The 16,231-nt window shown below is 46.7% G+C and overlaps 1 pseudogene across 1 annotated transcript; it reads right to left on the reverse strand.

The window, feature by feature from the left end:
• Positions 1 to 11,738: 11,738 nt before the first annotated feature.
• Positions 11,739 to 13,064, reverse strand: LOC309379830 (H/ACA ribonucleoprotein complex subunit 2-like protein pseudogene; annotated as a pseudogene). Its single transcript has 2 exons — positions 12,907 to 13,064; positions 11,739 to 11,895 (listed from the first exon to the last, which is right to left on the reverse strand). The product of its transcript is annotated as an H/ACA ribonucleoprotein complex subunit 2-like protein pseudogene (transcript).
• Between the last annotated feature and the right edge of the window lie 3,167 nt (positions 13,065 to 16,231).

A 16,231-nucleotide genomic window follows, 5' to 3' on the forward strand; every position in this document is an offset into this window, starting at 1 on the left:
CTGGAATTAACAGGCCTGAAAGCAGCCTCAAGAGGAATGAATTTGCATTCATTAACTGCGTTGGGGCTGGTGTGGAAGAAAATGCAATTGCTTTAGAGCAGGCAATGGCCTGGGAGGATGGGAATTGTAGTTCGTCAAACATGTGGAAGGCGTAAGGTTCTCCCGTGCCTCCTTGGGTAGGACTGGAGAGAACTTTTTTTTGCATGCGTCACACACCGTTTACTCTCGAGTAGTCACATTAAGAGTCGGAAGGGGCGGACCCAGACTAAGGGTGGTGTGGAGAACCGTCGCTCTTACTTACTTACTTACTTATTAAATATTTACCGCTTTATCATTAAAAAATATCAAAGCAGTTTTCAACTTTTGCTTTCGGATTTTATTCTCTTCCAAAACACTCTAAAGGAAAACGTTGCACCGGATACTTCTTTTAAAAAGTAATTTTAAAAGTCTGACGACGAGCTCCCACGCATATAGATGAACCGCCGCCTCTCGATCCTAATAAATAGGTTTGGACTCGATCCAGTCACAGAGGGACACTTAACGATGTAATCCTACCCATGTCTTTTCAGAAGTAAATCCCATTGAATTCAGTGGGATTTGCAACCTTGCGATGACGTTTTATATGTTTTACTCAGAAGTACCTAAGTCCTTTGAGCTCAATAGGGTTACTCACGAGTAAGTGGGTACAGAACCCTTAAGTTCTGTTGCGTTTAACCGCAGAGATTTAAGTCTCTGGACTCATCAGGACTGGAGGTAGTTTCACTTTCGCTGGGTGGGGCCCAATACTGAGTGAAAGTAAAAAGTCCCGTTTTTAGTAAACTCAGCCTATTATTGAGTGGCGATCCAATCAGGGCAACGAAACCTTTGTCACTGATTGCAGAAAATATATGTTTATTGCATTGTTGAATGGAAATTAGTCATTTAAAAACTCACTTAGAACCTAGTTTATATCTTATGATCAGTGATACATACATATTTATGTACCGAACATTCATCTTAAAGACACTGGACAAAATATCCAGACTGAAGGAAGGACTTTGACTACCCCATTGATTTCACTGGGGCGATTTAAGGTTGCAGTCCTCACTAACCTTTTTTTTTTAAAAAAAAAGATTTCATTGAAATCAATTAAGTTGCCTGTTTGAGAATAAACACTCGGTTGAAATCAAGAAAACACACACATTTTTTCCTTTCAGTAATCTTTCACATTGCTATCTGTGTTTGAAATCTTATATGCTTTTACTTGGGAGTAAGGTCGTTTGAAAGGAAGGGGCCTGCTTCTGTTAAAAGGGATCAGGTGGTTAAAAGGGCCCAGTTTGGGTCAGACTGGGGCCTTCATCAGAATGGCTTCTGCAAAGATAATTCCAATTTGACTGACCTTTTAGAGTTCTTTTGCGGGGTGAGTATCAATAAGCATTCTGATAGGGATATCTGAGATATAGGGCTTGCTTGGACTTTCAGAAAGCTGTTGTCAAAGTCCCTAAGTAAAGGCTTTTGAATAACCTTAGTAGTAATAGGGACGCGGGTGGTGCTGTGGGTTAAACCACAGAGCCTAGGACTTGCCGATCAGAAGGTTGGCGGTTTGAATCCCCGCAACGGGGTGAGCTCCCGTTGCTCAGTCCCTACTCCTGCCAACCTAGTAGTCCAAAAGCACGTCAAGTGCAAGTAGATAAATAGGTACTAGTCTGGCAGGAAGGTAAACGGTGTTTCCGTGTGCTGCTCTGGTTCGCCAGAAGCGGCTTAGTCATGCTGGCCACAAGACCTAGAAGCTGTACGCTGGCTCCCTCGGCCAATAAAGCGAGATGAGCGCCGCAACCCCAGAGTTGGCCACAACTGGACCTAATGGTCAGGGGGCCCTTTACCTTTACTAAAAGGGCAGAAGCTCAAGTCCTCATGAACTGGTAACAGGAAGCAAAGAAAAGTAAATGGTTCTCACCTCAGAAGGATGTAAAAAGTTGGGTGCCCCAAGGATTTGTGCTGGGACCCATGCATTTCAACTTGTTCAGGGTTATGTATTTTGAACTTTATAGTTCCCATGAGCCCCAGGCAGCTGTGGGAGTTGTAGTTTGAAACAGCTGGAGGGCACTAGGTTGGTGAATGCCGACCTCAAATTAGAGGCAAACAGAGGGGTAGCCATGTTTAGAGCATAGCGGCCAACTTTTCCCTTTTCTTGCGAGGAATCCTATTCGGAATAAGGGAATTTCCCTTTAAAAAAAAGGAAAACGTTGACAGCTATGGTTTACAGACCACACAAAATTATTCCTGGTAAGAAGAAGAAAATGTGAGTGTGATTGTGCTCCAAAGGGATCTCTCCAGACTGGGAAGATGAGCATAGAATGGTACAGCATAAGACTCCGAGTTGTGGGTTCAACTTTTGCCACATTGGGCAAAAGATTCCTGCACTGCAGAGGGTTGGACTAGATGACCCCCGTGGTCCCTTCCAACTCTGCAGTTCTATGATTCCGTGAAATGTGAGCTGTGGTTCAGCACAAGAATGTGAGTAAAATGGGGGTGGAGAACTGTGATGCTCCAGAAATTGGGAATTGGGAGTTCAACAACATCTGGTGGGATTCTAGTTCAAGCTATGGTTTTCCCAGTAGTGATGTATGGAAGTGAGAGCTGGACCATAAAGAAGGCTGATCGCCAAAGAATGGATGCTTTTGAATTCTGGTGTTGGAGGAAACTCTTGAGAGTCCCATGGACTGCAAGAAGATCAAACCTCTCCATTCTGAAGGAAATCAGCCCTGAATGCTCACTGGAAGGACAGATCCTGAAGCTGAGGCTCCAATACTTTGGCCACCTCACGAGAAGAGAAGACTCCCTGGAAAAGACCCTGATGTTGGGAAAGATGGAGGTCACAAGGAGAAGGGGACGACAGAGGACGAGATGGTGGGACAGCGTTCTTGAAGCCACCAGCATGAGTTTGACCAAACTGCGGGAGGCAGTGGAAGACAGGAGTGCCTGGCGTGCTCTGGTCCATGGGGTCACGAAGAGCTGGAAACGACTAAACAACAACAACCCTGCTGTATAGTGAAGCACTTCTTTGGCGATCACTCTTAGCCGAGTAAGATTGTCTTCCATAAATACGGTTTTAACAATGAGTCCGTAACTTGACTGGGGAGGCCAATTCTGGATCCACACGTCCTTCCACAGTGGGGACATTGGTTTCTGGGTGGGAGTTGATCACGGTGTGGATTTGCCAAGCGTGCCTTCCTCTTAGCACGTTTCTCCCTTGCGTCCTGAGTTCGAGTGTCTTCAGAGCCCATGACACCTTTGGTAAAGGCTGTTCTCCAACTGGAGCACACTAGGGCAACAAACCCTAACCACGTGTGTGTACAGAACTAGCAGGGACTGACCAGGAAGGAGAACTTCGGACTGATGAGATATAGCACAATGAAAAAGGTCGACCCTGTGTGTGGCAGCTGTGAAAACGAAAGGAAAGGGAAAGGATGGATAGCACAATTGCACACATCACAACGCCCTTGCGCAAATCTATATATTGCATCGCAGCTAATAAAGAGCGAACACGTGTGTGGACTGCTCGTCATCGATCCACCACTAACCCGCTAATATTGCGCCAAGGACATAATGCAGAACAGACCCGCAAAGAAACCCTTCAACAATCGGAGGGGTCCTCATTCTAGTGCTATTAAACTCCAACTTTTACACCATGCACTTTTTTCACCCGTGTGTGCGTAATCTACCTCTCTCTGAGGACCGCCAAGCGACAGACAAAGTGGACTCCAGCCTTTAAGGTGCCACGAAAGACAGCCTCTCTGTCTTGTGGGCTTTTTAAACAAAAAAACTGCAAACGACTAACGCCTCTGCAAATGGACGCACCACCCACACGCATAGGCAAAAGCGGGCGAGAGAGATTAAAGTTGGAGTAAATGGGAAAGGCGAGAGCGCGCGAGGGAGATCCTTTTCCATTCTTCCTCGCTCTGCCTCCTCGGTGTCTGGACATTTGGTGCTGGGCGGGGAGGCGGAGGCGCGCGCAAAGAATCGGGGCTGTTATTAGCCGGCAGGGTTATTAAAGTCCTTAATGAATGAGTGTTTGTGAGATCCGAGGTGGGGGAGAGAGAGAAGGAAAGAGGAGGAGGAGGCGGGGAAAAGGCCGAGGGGACTCGACTTTCATGCCAATCTCCTGGAACAAATAGCGAACATTTAACGTTTACACCCTGCCTGGCGACTCGCTGGCGCTCGGCGGACTCCTGATCCGTCCCCGAGACGTCCAGGGAGCTTTTGGAGAGGACTAGAGTTTCCAGCTATCAGGTTCTCGCGATCTGCTCCCCTCCGCCCTTCGCGCAGAGGGCTTGGGTTTCAGGGCTGCGCTGGCCCGGGGTCTGCAGCAGCGCCAAGGCGCGCTTCCCCGCGAAGCGCTGTCAAGGAGGCCGATGGTGGTGGCGCAGGGGGGGCCCGAGGTCAAGGCGGGCTGGGCAGCCGGAGCCGCCGCGGAGGCCGGAGCAGAGGCTTCTGGGAAGACACAGGGAAAGAAGAGAGGCTTGGAACAGGAAGGGTGGGAAGGGCAGAGGCAGGGCGGCCTAGTGGTTTCAGCCCACAGGGGAGGGAAAGATTGGGGTGGGCGTTTTACGCACGGGCTGCATTTCGAGCAACCTGCGCCGTTTGCCAAGGGGCGAGCCTTGTCGCGCGTGCCAGATTCTCCCTCCCACCCCGCGCTTTCTTTCTGAGAAAGGCAGAACGACCCATCTCGCGTTACAGACAGCCCCAATCCTCAACACGGGACATAGAAAGCTGCCTTGTGGAAGAAAGTCCATCTGGTTCTCCAGGATTTCAGGCGGGGAGTCCCTCCCAGTCCTTCTGCATGCAGGACAGATGCTCCGTTGCGGAGCTGCATCCTTTTCCTCAGACCGACAAGGCTTGCTCTGAACATTTGAGCGCAGAGAGAACCCCCTTTACCTAACCGCTTCTGATGTTTTTAACAACTCTTTTTTCTTTGATGGTGTATTGCTGTAGGGGGCTGTTGTTTAACAGGAAATATATATACTTCTCCTGCCCTAAAAGGGGTGGGGTTAGAACTATTTTCTTAAAATATGTAAGTGAGTTTTAGCCTTCTTTTAACTTCCCTCTTTAAAACTCACTTAAGAACCTGGGTGAGAAAATGTGTATATTAATCATTCGTTTTATTAAAGGAGAAGGGGATTCTGAGCACATAAGTGAACCAAGAGGTCCAGCAATGAGAGGGGTGGGCAAGTTCCTTATGAGGACCCTCGCCCCTTCTTTTCCCTCTGGTGCTATCTATGAATGAGCGGCCCTCTCTGTCAGAAATAATGGAAACTGCACGACCATGTACTTGTACTTCAAAGCTGAGATGTCTCTGTTTCACACATGCAAACCATCACTTGGGAGTTGCGGCCATCAGGTGATACCTGTTGCCTCTTTTAGTGGGGCGAGTCTTATAAGACCTGTTTTTTATTTGTAGAAATGGGGGGGGGTAGTTTTTCGTTGGTTGGTTTGTGGTAATTGGTTTTAGTGTTTACATTGGGTTTGTAAGCTGCTTTGGGTCATTTTGTAAGAAAAGGGACTAAATAATAATAAATAATGCAAACCAGCACATAAGGCCCTTAATTTAAAATGTGATTTCACCAATCCTTAGAAGACAGACCAGTTACCAGTTATAGTTATGATTATAGTTATACATTTATTCAATAATCAAATTTCTATTCTGTCCTTTATTGGGGGATTATGGGGCGGTTTACAATATAAAAGCACAAAAATATATAACATAATAACCAATAAAAGGCTGCACATATGCACCAGTTTAAAAGCCCATAGATAGTTTAATCAGTCAAAGGCCTGGGAGATGAACACCAGTTTTGCCTAGTGCCTAAATATATATAATGAAGGTGCCAGACAAGCCTCCCTGGGGAGAGCATTGCACAAGTGGGGAGACACCGCAGAAAAGGCCTGTTCTTGTGTTGTCACCCTCAAGACTTCTTGTGGAAGGGCCTCAGATGATTATTGCAGGATGCGGGGTAGTTTATATGGGGAGAGGTGGTCCTTGAGATATTGGAGTCCTGAGCCATTTAGGGCTTTATAGATCAAAACCAGCACTTTGAATTGGGCCCGGAAACTAATTGGCAGCCAGTGCAATCGGGCCAGGATCAGTGTAATATGCTCAAACCGTCTTGCCCCAGTGAGCAACCTGGCTGCTGAATTCTGCACAGGCTGAAGTTTGGGAACCATCTTCAAAAGAAGCTCCATGTGTAACGTGTTGCACTAATCTAACCTAGAGATTACCAGAGCCTAGACAACAGAAGTTAGGATATCTCTGTCCAAGCTGATGGAAGGCACTCTGGGCCACTGAGGCCACCTGAGCCTCAAGTGACAGCAAAGGCTCTGGAAGTAACCCCAAGCTGTGTAAATGCTCCTGCTCTGTCCCAGCTCCTGCCAACCTAGCAGTTCGAAAGCATGCCAGTGCAAGTAGATAAGTAGGTACCACTGCAGCAGGAAGGTAAACGGTGTTTCCGTGCACTTTGGTTTCCATCACGGTGTCCCGTTGCACCAGAAGCGGTTTAGTCTTGCTGGCCACATGACCTGGAAAGCTGTCTGTGGACAAACACCAGCTCCCTCAGCCTGAAAGCAAGATGAGCGCCACAACCCCATAGTCACCTTTGACTGGACTTAACCGTCCAGGGGTCCTTTACCTTTTTACCTATACCTTTGAATTTCAGTTGCTGTTGAGGTGAAGGGGACAAGCAATGGCAGGAAGGCTGATTGCACTCTTGATAAGAGAATGTAGAGCTAGTTAAACCAAGGGTGGGAAACAATTTTATCCCCAAGGGTAGCACACAGTGGCAAAATTCTGAGAACTAACTTTCAGAAGAGGTGGGCAGCTACCCTTGCGGTCTTCAAAAGAGGTGTGCTTGGCACCTTTATGATACAACTTTCAGTGATTGCTGAATACCTGCCACTTCACCCTGGCCTTTGGCACCTGAGATGTATATTTTTCAGGACTCGACTAATTTCTGTGTTTGTAAGTTGTTTCAGTGTTGTGTTTGAATGGCTATAAGCTGCTCTGGGTCCTTAGTGTGAAGGACAGAGAATAATAATAATAATAATAATAATAATAATAATAATAATACCCAAACAAACAACAAACACATCAATGAACCACACTAAAATGCATAGCTGAAAATTGATCAGGTAAATCAAATCAAAAGTAGGTAACATCCCACTCCTAATCTTACCCCTCCCCTCCCAGATTCAGTTAAAAGGTAACGGGACCCCTGACCATTAGGTCCAGTAGTGACCGACTCTGGGGTTGCGGCGCTCATCTCACTTCATTGGCCGAGGGAGCCGGAGTACAGCTTCTGGGTCATGGGGCCAGCATGACTAAGTCGCTTCTGGCGAACTAGTGCAGCGCACGGAAACGCCGTTTACCTTCCTGCTGGAGCGGTACCTATTTATCTACTTGCACGTTGACGTGCTTTTGAACTGCTAGGTTGGCAGGAGCAGGGACTGAGCAACGGGAGCTCACCCTGTCACGGGGATTTGAACTGCCGACCTTCTGATGGGCAAGTCCTAGGCTCTGTGGTTTAACCCACAGCACCACAAGTTATATTGCATGCATTACTTCCTCCAGCAAAGAAACACATATTTTTATTTATTATTTGATTTATTATTTGATTCAAAAGTCAGTTTTTGTCCCAGAATGGAAAGAATGCACAATTTCCCCCAGTTGTGTTAATATAATCCAGAAAAAGAGTGCCGGACCACAGCGGGGGAGGGGGAAACGGAATCCACCAACTTTGCTTTCCCTTTGGACAATTTCATTGCAAAGGTTAGTTTCTCTACCATGGCCACATTCCAGATATGGAGCCTTGCTTCCAGGATCATAGTTTCTGCTAATTTCCAGGCTTTAGCTATCTCTAGCCCAGCTACCATTAATAAAAAGGATATAAGAGGCTGATACAGTACATAATTTCTCCCTTCCCATAAGTTGTATGACCAGGCAGAGGGCCTTCTTGGTAGTGGCACCCACCCTGTGGAACACCCTCCCATCAGACGTCAAGGAAAGAAACAACTGTCTGACTTTTAGAAGACACCTGAAGGCAACCCTGCATCGGGAAAATTTTAATGTCTAATGTTTTACAATTTTTGATGTGCTGTAAGCTGCCCAGAGTGGCTGCGGAAACTCAGCCAAATGGGCGGGGTATAAATTATGATGATGACTCAGTTATTTCCCCTTTATCTTCCTCTCTATCAATATTTTGATTTGCAAGCTCTTTGGGGCAAGAAGCTCTTAAAAAGAAAAGTCATTCTGCAAAGCATCATCCATGCTATATGTATGGCAATCAGTGGGAACTGCAACTATTATGATGGTTGATAACGGTGATAAAATAGAGGCTGTAATTAACACTTACTTGAACATACAGGGCATTGGTGGTTAGCATGAAACAGAAGACAGAGGGCTTGTTCACATTCTACCCTTTAACCAGGCACAGGTACTCTCCCCTTTTGTTAGCGGAGGGCCGAACTTCAGTTAGCTATGTATTTTTAATGATTTGGGAGGGTAACTGCCCCCCTGGCTACGCCTATGTGTGCAAGTGTTTGCGTGGAATAGTGTACATTTGATGATTTGTAGAGCTCTGTCACTGTGTACTCTGGTAGACAGGCAGCTCACCCCTCAATGATATGACCTGCCAATAGCTGTAGGAGTGAGCAGCCCAAGTGTTTGTGTACACAAGTTGTACGCTCATTGAATGCAACATGCAAACATCCTACAGTCAAAGTGCTATAGTTGCTGTATATAAGTACTTCAAGTATTGTGAGTGAAGAAGATTGCAAAGCAAAGGTTCATTTTTCTGGAATTTCACTGGCCCTTTCATTTGACCACGGCATCATGAAGGAGGTTAAGGTTTACTCTTACTAGGGAGTAAATGCCACCGAAACCAATAGGACTTACTTCTGAGCAAAACCTTTAAGGGTTGCGATGCATGGTTTACCCAGATGTAAAACCTATGAATCAGAGGGATGTATAGGATTACATTGCATGGGGGGGGGGTGGACTCCTATTCTGCTGGTCCAGCACTGTGGTCTAAACCCCTGAGCCTCTTGGGCTTGCTGATCAGAAGTTTGGCAGTTTGAATCCCCGCAATGGGGTGACTTCCCATTGCCTTTCTCAGCTCCTGCCAACCTAGCAGTTCGAAAGCACGCCAGTGCAAGTAGATAAATATGTACCACTGCAGCGGGAAGGTAAACAACATTTCCGTGGACTCTGGTTTCCGTCATGGTGTCCCGTTGCACCAGAAGCGGTTTAGTCATGCTGGCCACATGACCTGGAAAGCTGTCTGTGGACAAACACTGGCTCCCTTGGCCTGAAGTGAGATGAGCACTGCAGCCCTATAGTCGCCTTAGACTGAACGTAACCGTCCAGGGGTCCTTTACTTTTACCTTTTACCTTTATTTTAACATCCATGCCAACATGACCTTACAAGGGGCCACTCGGGACTTTGTGGAAAGCATGGCCTCCATGGGGTTGTCCCCAAATAAGTTTGGCCCAACTCATAGTCATAGACATGCCTTAGATCTGATGTTCACCTCTATGGAAGTGGGTAATCTGACACTAAGTTCCACTACACCAAAAAAGTGACATGGTCAGATCACTTCTTGGTGCAGCTAGACTTCTCTGTGAGCCTTCCCCTCCTCAGAGAGATAGGACCGATTCAAATGATCCATCCCTACCACTTAATGGACCCTAATGGCTTCCAGAGAGTGGTAGGGGATGTCTTATCCCATGTTGACGGCCTTCCAGCAGATTCCCGGGTGGCCTGCAGGAAGAAGAAGAAGAAGAGGAAGAAGAGGAGGAGAAGAGGAGGTGGTAGAGTGGCTGCCTTGAAAGCCTAATGTCCCAACGGCATCTTCAGATAGGATGGTTAGTAATAATAATAATTTATTATTTGTACCCTGCCCATCTGGCTGGGCTTCTCCAGCCACTCTGGGCGCCTTCCAACAAAGATTAAAAATACATTAAAATGCCACACATTAAAAACGTCCCTGAACAGGGCTGCCTTCAGATGTCTTCTAAATGTCAGGTAGTTGTTTATCTCTTTGACATCTGGTGGGAGGGTGTTCCACAGGGCGGGTGCCACTACCGAGAAGGCCCTCTGCCTGGTTCCCTGTAACTTTGCTTCTCACAGTGAGGGAACCTCCAGAAGGCTCTTGGAGCTGGACTTCAGTGTCCGGACAGAACGATGGGGGTGGAGACGCTCCTTCAGGTATACTGAAGGGGCTTTTAAAACAAGACAAACTGGTTTAATTTGCATAGGGAAGGGGAGATATCTTAGGAAGGGGCTAGAAGCATGTTATAGGCAGCTTCAAACAGATGGCCATTCCGCGTGGAACTGGATTGGTTAGAAACAGAGGAAAGTTATAAATGAAGTTCTTAAGATGTTTTGACTGGAACAAAACGCTGTGCCTTTACTATCAAAACAGCTAGGCTTTGTCCCTCAGAGAGGGTTTGTTAGTAAAATTCCAGTTTCCATCATTCCTCATCTTTATTCCCAGTTCAAGAAATACATGGTTACAGGATGCCTCCTCCCAACCATAAACAATATTCTGTGAACCGCCTTGAGGGTGGTATATACATTCAATTAATAATGATGATTATGATGATGTCATAGAATTTTAGAGTTGAAAGGGACAACTAGGATACTCTAGTCCAATCCCCTGCAATGCAGGAATCTTTTGCCCAATGTGGGACTCAAACCCAGAACCCTGAGATTAAGAGTCTCGTACTCTACCAACTGAGCCGTAAGTGTCCTTGACCTTGTTGCTGAATTTTAGTAACCGCTACCGACATCACCTTGCCAACAAAGGTCCGTATAGTTAAAGCTATAGTTTTCCCAGTAGTGAAGTATAGAAGTGAGATCTGGACCATAAAGAAGGCTGATCGCCAAAGAATTGGTGCTTTTGAATTATGGTGCTGGAGGAGACTCTTGAGAGTCCCATGAACTGCAAGAAGATCAAACCTATCCATTCTTAAGGAAGTCAGCCCTGAGTGCTCACTGGAAGGACAGATCCTGAAGCTGAGGCTCCAAGACTTTGGGCACCTCATGAGAAGAGAAGACTCCCTGGAAAAGACCCTGATGTTGGGAAAGATTGAGGGCACAAGGAGAAGGGGACAACAGAGGATGAGATGGTTGGACAGTGTTCTCGAAGCTACCAGCATGAGTCTGACCAAACTGCGGGAGGCAGTGGAAGACAGGAGTGCCTGGCATGCTCTGGTCAATGGGGTCACAAAGAGTCGGACACTACTAAATGACTAAACAACAAAAACCACACACAGAGAGAATCCCCGAATCCATAGCTGCTTCTGATAGGGAGCGCCTAAGTTTAAGTAACACAGACCTGGTCATGTTGCCTCAAGCCCATTTTAGTGAGGCAGTTTGCCACAATGGGAGTCAGGGAAATGGAAAAGGCATGGGCATCAAGTGAAGTCATCTCACCCCCCACTCTCTCTCTCTTTAAAATTAGTTAAATCTCTCCACCTTCCCCCCACCCTTTACAAATTTCGCTTGCTGCAAGACAAGTCAATAACTTCTTTCTAAATCAGTTGCTTAATATCTGGCCCTTGAAGTGGGTATGAGCCACAGGGCTGGTGACAGTGCCAATTGCAGTATTCTCTTCCTTGCCCCACTCCTCTAAAATCAGGGTTAAGCTACTGCCAAGGCAAGTGCCTGTTTGTCCATCTTAGTAGCATCTCTTACTGATGTTCTTCACAAAGGGAGGGGAAGAGCATCCACATCCTCCATACACTCATCATAGGCTTCCTGATATTCCCCATGGGGCTTGATGATAACACACGTTGGTCGCTCTGAACCTGCAGCTGCTCCCAAGTCCGTTTTGGAAGGGATGTAGAAATATGGAAGGCTCCTGTCCACACGTGATGGGGATGTGGCAATAGATATCAGTAGGAAGTGTGTCTCCTGCAAGAACTGTGTTCCCCTTCTCGCCCTTGTTGATGAATTTCTGGACCTGTTTCACCCCACGCTGGATCTGTTTCTGCTTCAATGCTTCAATAATAATAATAATAATAATAATAATAATAATAATTTATTATTTATACCCCACCCACGTGGCTGGGTTTCCCCAGCCACTCTGGGCAGCTTCCACAAAGACCAAAAATACACTAAGATGTCACACATTAAAAACTTCCCTGAACAGGGCTGCCTTAAGATGTTTTCTGAATGTCAGGTAGTAGTTTATCTCTTTGACATGTGATGGGAGGGCGTTCCACAGGGCGGGCGCCACTACTGAGAAGGCCCTCTGCCTGGTTCCCTGTAGCTTTGCTTCTCACAATGAGGGAACCACCAGAAGGCCCTCGGCGCTGGACCTCAGCGTCCGGGCAGAATGATGGGGGTGGGGACTCTCCTTCAGGTATACTGGGCCGAGGCCATTTAGGGCTTTAAAGGTCAACACCAACACTTTAAATTGCGCTTGGAAACGTACTGGGAGCCAATGTACCGTAGGTCTTTCAAGACCGGTGTTGTATGGTCTCGACGGCCACCCCCAGTCACCAGTCTAGCTGCCACATTCTGGATTAGTTGTAGTTTCTGGGTCAGCTTCAAAGGGAGCCCCACGTAGAGCGCATTGCAGTAGTCCAAGAGGGAGATAACTAGAGCATGCACCACTCTGGTGAGACAGTCTGCGGGCAGGTAGCCTGCGTACCAGGTGGAGCTGGTAGACAGCTGCCCTGGATACAGAATTGATCTGCGCCTCCATTGACAGCTATGAGTCCAAAATGACTCCCAGGCTGCACACCTGGTCCTTCAGGGGCACAGTTACCCCATTCAGGACCAGGTAGTCCTCCACACCAGCCTGCCCCCTGTCCTCCAAAAGCAGTACTTCTGTCTTGTCAGGATTCAACCTCAATCCATTAGCCACCATCCATCCTCCAACTTGTACAGCTTGCGCGTCAACTTGTGGGAGGCCAGAGGCCGCGCGATGGCGTTCACGTTGTCCACCAGCTCGTGGTACAACTTATTTGGGGTCGCCTCAGGCTCCAGCTCTCCCCTCGACTCCTGGTGCTTGGCTTTGCCCATGTTAGCTGCCGAAAGAATGTGGAACCATGTGGGGCCATTTCCGCTCCTGACACCCCCCTCCCCAGGGCAAGGACCTTGGGCCCCCTCTCTGATGTTCAAATGCATCTTGTAATGCCATGTGTGAGAGATACAACCTTATTGCATTTTAAGCTGCTAATTTGTACACACCCCTTGGCATGGGACAACACGGCAGCCCTCCCTGACAGAGATACATGTCTCTGTATGCACACACCACAAATATCCCTTTCCTTATGCTGGTTCCTTGAAATAAATGCCTTTCTATGCGGGTGGTGCTGTGGGTTAAACCACAGAGCCTAGGACTTGCCAATTAGAAGGTCAGCAGTTTGAATCCGCGCGACGGGGTGAGCTCCCGTTGCTCGGTCCCTGCTCCTGCCAACCTAGCAGTTCGAAAGCACGTCAAAGTGCAAGTAGATAAATAGGTACCGCTCCGGCGGGAAGGTAACCGGTGTTTCCATGTGCTGCTCTGGTTCGCCAGAAGCGGCTTAGTCATGCTGGCCACATGACCCGGAAGCTGTACACCGGCTCCCTCGGCCAATAAAGCGAGATGAGCGCCGCAACCCCAGAATCGGCCATGACTGGACCTAATGGTCAGGGGTCCCTTAACCATAATGGCTGGTATCATCTTCTATTTCCTTTTTAAAAATCATTTTCTACCCCCCCCCCATCTGAGACGCACAAAACACATATTTCTCTTTATTGCATTTATTCATCACTTTCTCCCAAAAAAAATATATCTCAACGTCCACAAACAAAAAATGTATTTCTATTTATTGCTTTTATTCATTGCTTTTTCATTTATTACATTCATTTATTCATTCAATGCAATTCATTTATTGCATTTATTCATCGCTTTTTACCAATATATATAAAACTCTAAGCATCTTACAAATATATATATAGTGCCAGCAGCTTGTTGAACATTTAAAGCCAAATACGCAGAACAAAACGCAACAGAAGAAAAAAATTCTGGCATATCATGATGCAGTAATAATATTTCTACATATATCAAGAGCAACAGACAGGAGGACGGATCCCATATATCACATCACAGAGGACACAGATAGATGCAGCCGGCTACAAATACGCCTCCGACCAATGTGTGTGTATAATATATACATATATTCTGTATCCCACTAAGGGAGCCTTTCCGGAGAAATTTCTCAAATACAGCAGTGTAATTTCTCCGCTGATTTTGATTGACATGCTGTCCCTGGGATCATGTGTTAATCCCTTCCTCACTCAAGCCTTTTCATAACTCATTTCTCTCTGCTAGATGGAAACTCTGATGGTTACCGAGGCAACCATGATAGCGCTAAGCCATTTCCCTCTCTGCAAGGAGACCATTATTCCGCCTGCATAGACCATTTGCAACAAAGGTCGCAGCAAAGTCATCCCCAACACAGCACACGTTTATTAAACTTTTATTCTTTGTTTCCCTCTGTCCGTCCCTCCTCTGCCCACCCCCCCAACCTCTGCTTGCAACTCTCTTTTCTTAACTGAGATGCTAGTTTGGCACTTGCATATATATATATATCTGTGAATGAGAAGGGAGGGGGCCCGTACCCAGCAGCTCAGGCCGCAACAACGGAGGCAGATAATATTGTTCCTGAATTGCATACACATGCAAAATAATAATAAAAATAAGGCCAAATCGAGAACTTGGAGCCTGGGCAGAGCATGTTTACACAGGCAGGCTTCACATCAGTGATTTTGGTTTGCCTTTTGTCCCTTTGGTTCGGTGAAGAAGTTTAAAAAAAACACCCCAAAATAAATAAAAACAAGGAAATTAAAATGTTCAAGACATCGATGTAGGGCATGAAAGGGAGTCAGACTTTTGAATGGCACGAACCATGTTGCTTGAAGGGAGGGGGTAATATATTAGCTTTCCCATCCAAAAAAAACGATATCCGCCTTACTATCTGATTATAATGGGTGTTATCCGGCAACTCCTGCAGCCAAGCTGGTGCAAATATGTTGCAATGCTTTCCTTTGGACCATGTCAATGAGGCCAAGAGAGGTGTATTGTCATCTGGGCAGCTCAGGTCCTCCATGCACACTTGTGCTGCCTGGAGAGGTCACTTCCAGGCTGCTAATGCAATGGTTTGACTTCACCCCTGGAGGCTCACTCCATTGTCTTTCGAGACAGACAGATGCCAACAACAAGATGCCAGAAAAGATGGAGTCCATTTAAGGCACAAGAGTCACCACCTAATGGGGTGGGTGCGGCTCTGTAGATGAAATGATGATAATAATGATAATAATGATAATAATGATAATAATGATAATAATGATAATAATAATGATAATAATGATAATAATGATGATGATGATAATTTGTTATTTATACCCGTCCCATCTGGCTGGGTTTCCCCAGCCACTCTGGGTGGCTCCCAACAGAATATTAAAAACACGATAAAACATCAAACATTAAAAACTTCCCTAAACAGGGCTGCCTTCAGATGTCAGATACAGTCATACCTTGGTTTTCGAACTGCTTAGTTCTCAAATGTTTTGGCTCCCAAACTATTTTTGGAAGCTGAACATCCGACAGGGCTTTCACAGCTTCTGATTGGTTACAGGTTCTTGCAGCCAACCCAAAGCCGCGCTTTGGTTTCCAAAAGTTTTGGAAGTCTAACGGATTCCATTCAACTTCCAAGGTATGACTGTGGTTGTTTATTTCTTTGGCATCTGATGGGAGGGCGTTCCACAGGGCGGGCACCACTACCGAGAAGGCCCTCTGCCTTCTTAGACTCTCACTTCCAACCCCATGACCATGGGCCATGTTGACTGGGGCTGATGGGAATTGGAGTGCAACAACAGGGTCTCCATCCCTATCCCAACCAATGCTTTGAGACCATGGCCTAGAATTCCACGATGGTTGGGTCACCAGTTCTCCCTGAGATTTAGAACTGGAGACTCAGGGGGTGGGGCTTGGGAGTTAGTAGGTGGGACTTCTCAGGTCAAGGGGCGGAGCCCAGCTGGTTCAGAGCAGAGGGTTTATGACTGCAGTCTGGCTGCTCCTGTTGCCCCAGGGGCGAAGCCTGATGACCATAGAAGTAAAGTAAAGGGACCCCTGCCATTAGGTCCAGTCATGGCTGACTGGGGTTGCGGTGTTCATCTCGCTTTATTGGCCGAGGGAGCCGGCA

The sequence above is a fragment of the Podarcis melisellensis genome (genome assembly GCF_964234715.1).
Source record: "Podarcis melisellensis genome assembly, chromosome: 10".
Lineage (NCBI taxonomy): Eukaryota > Metazoa > Chordata > Lepidosauria > Squamata > Lacertidae > Podarcis > Podarcis melisellensis.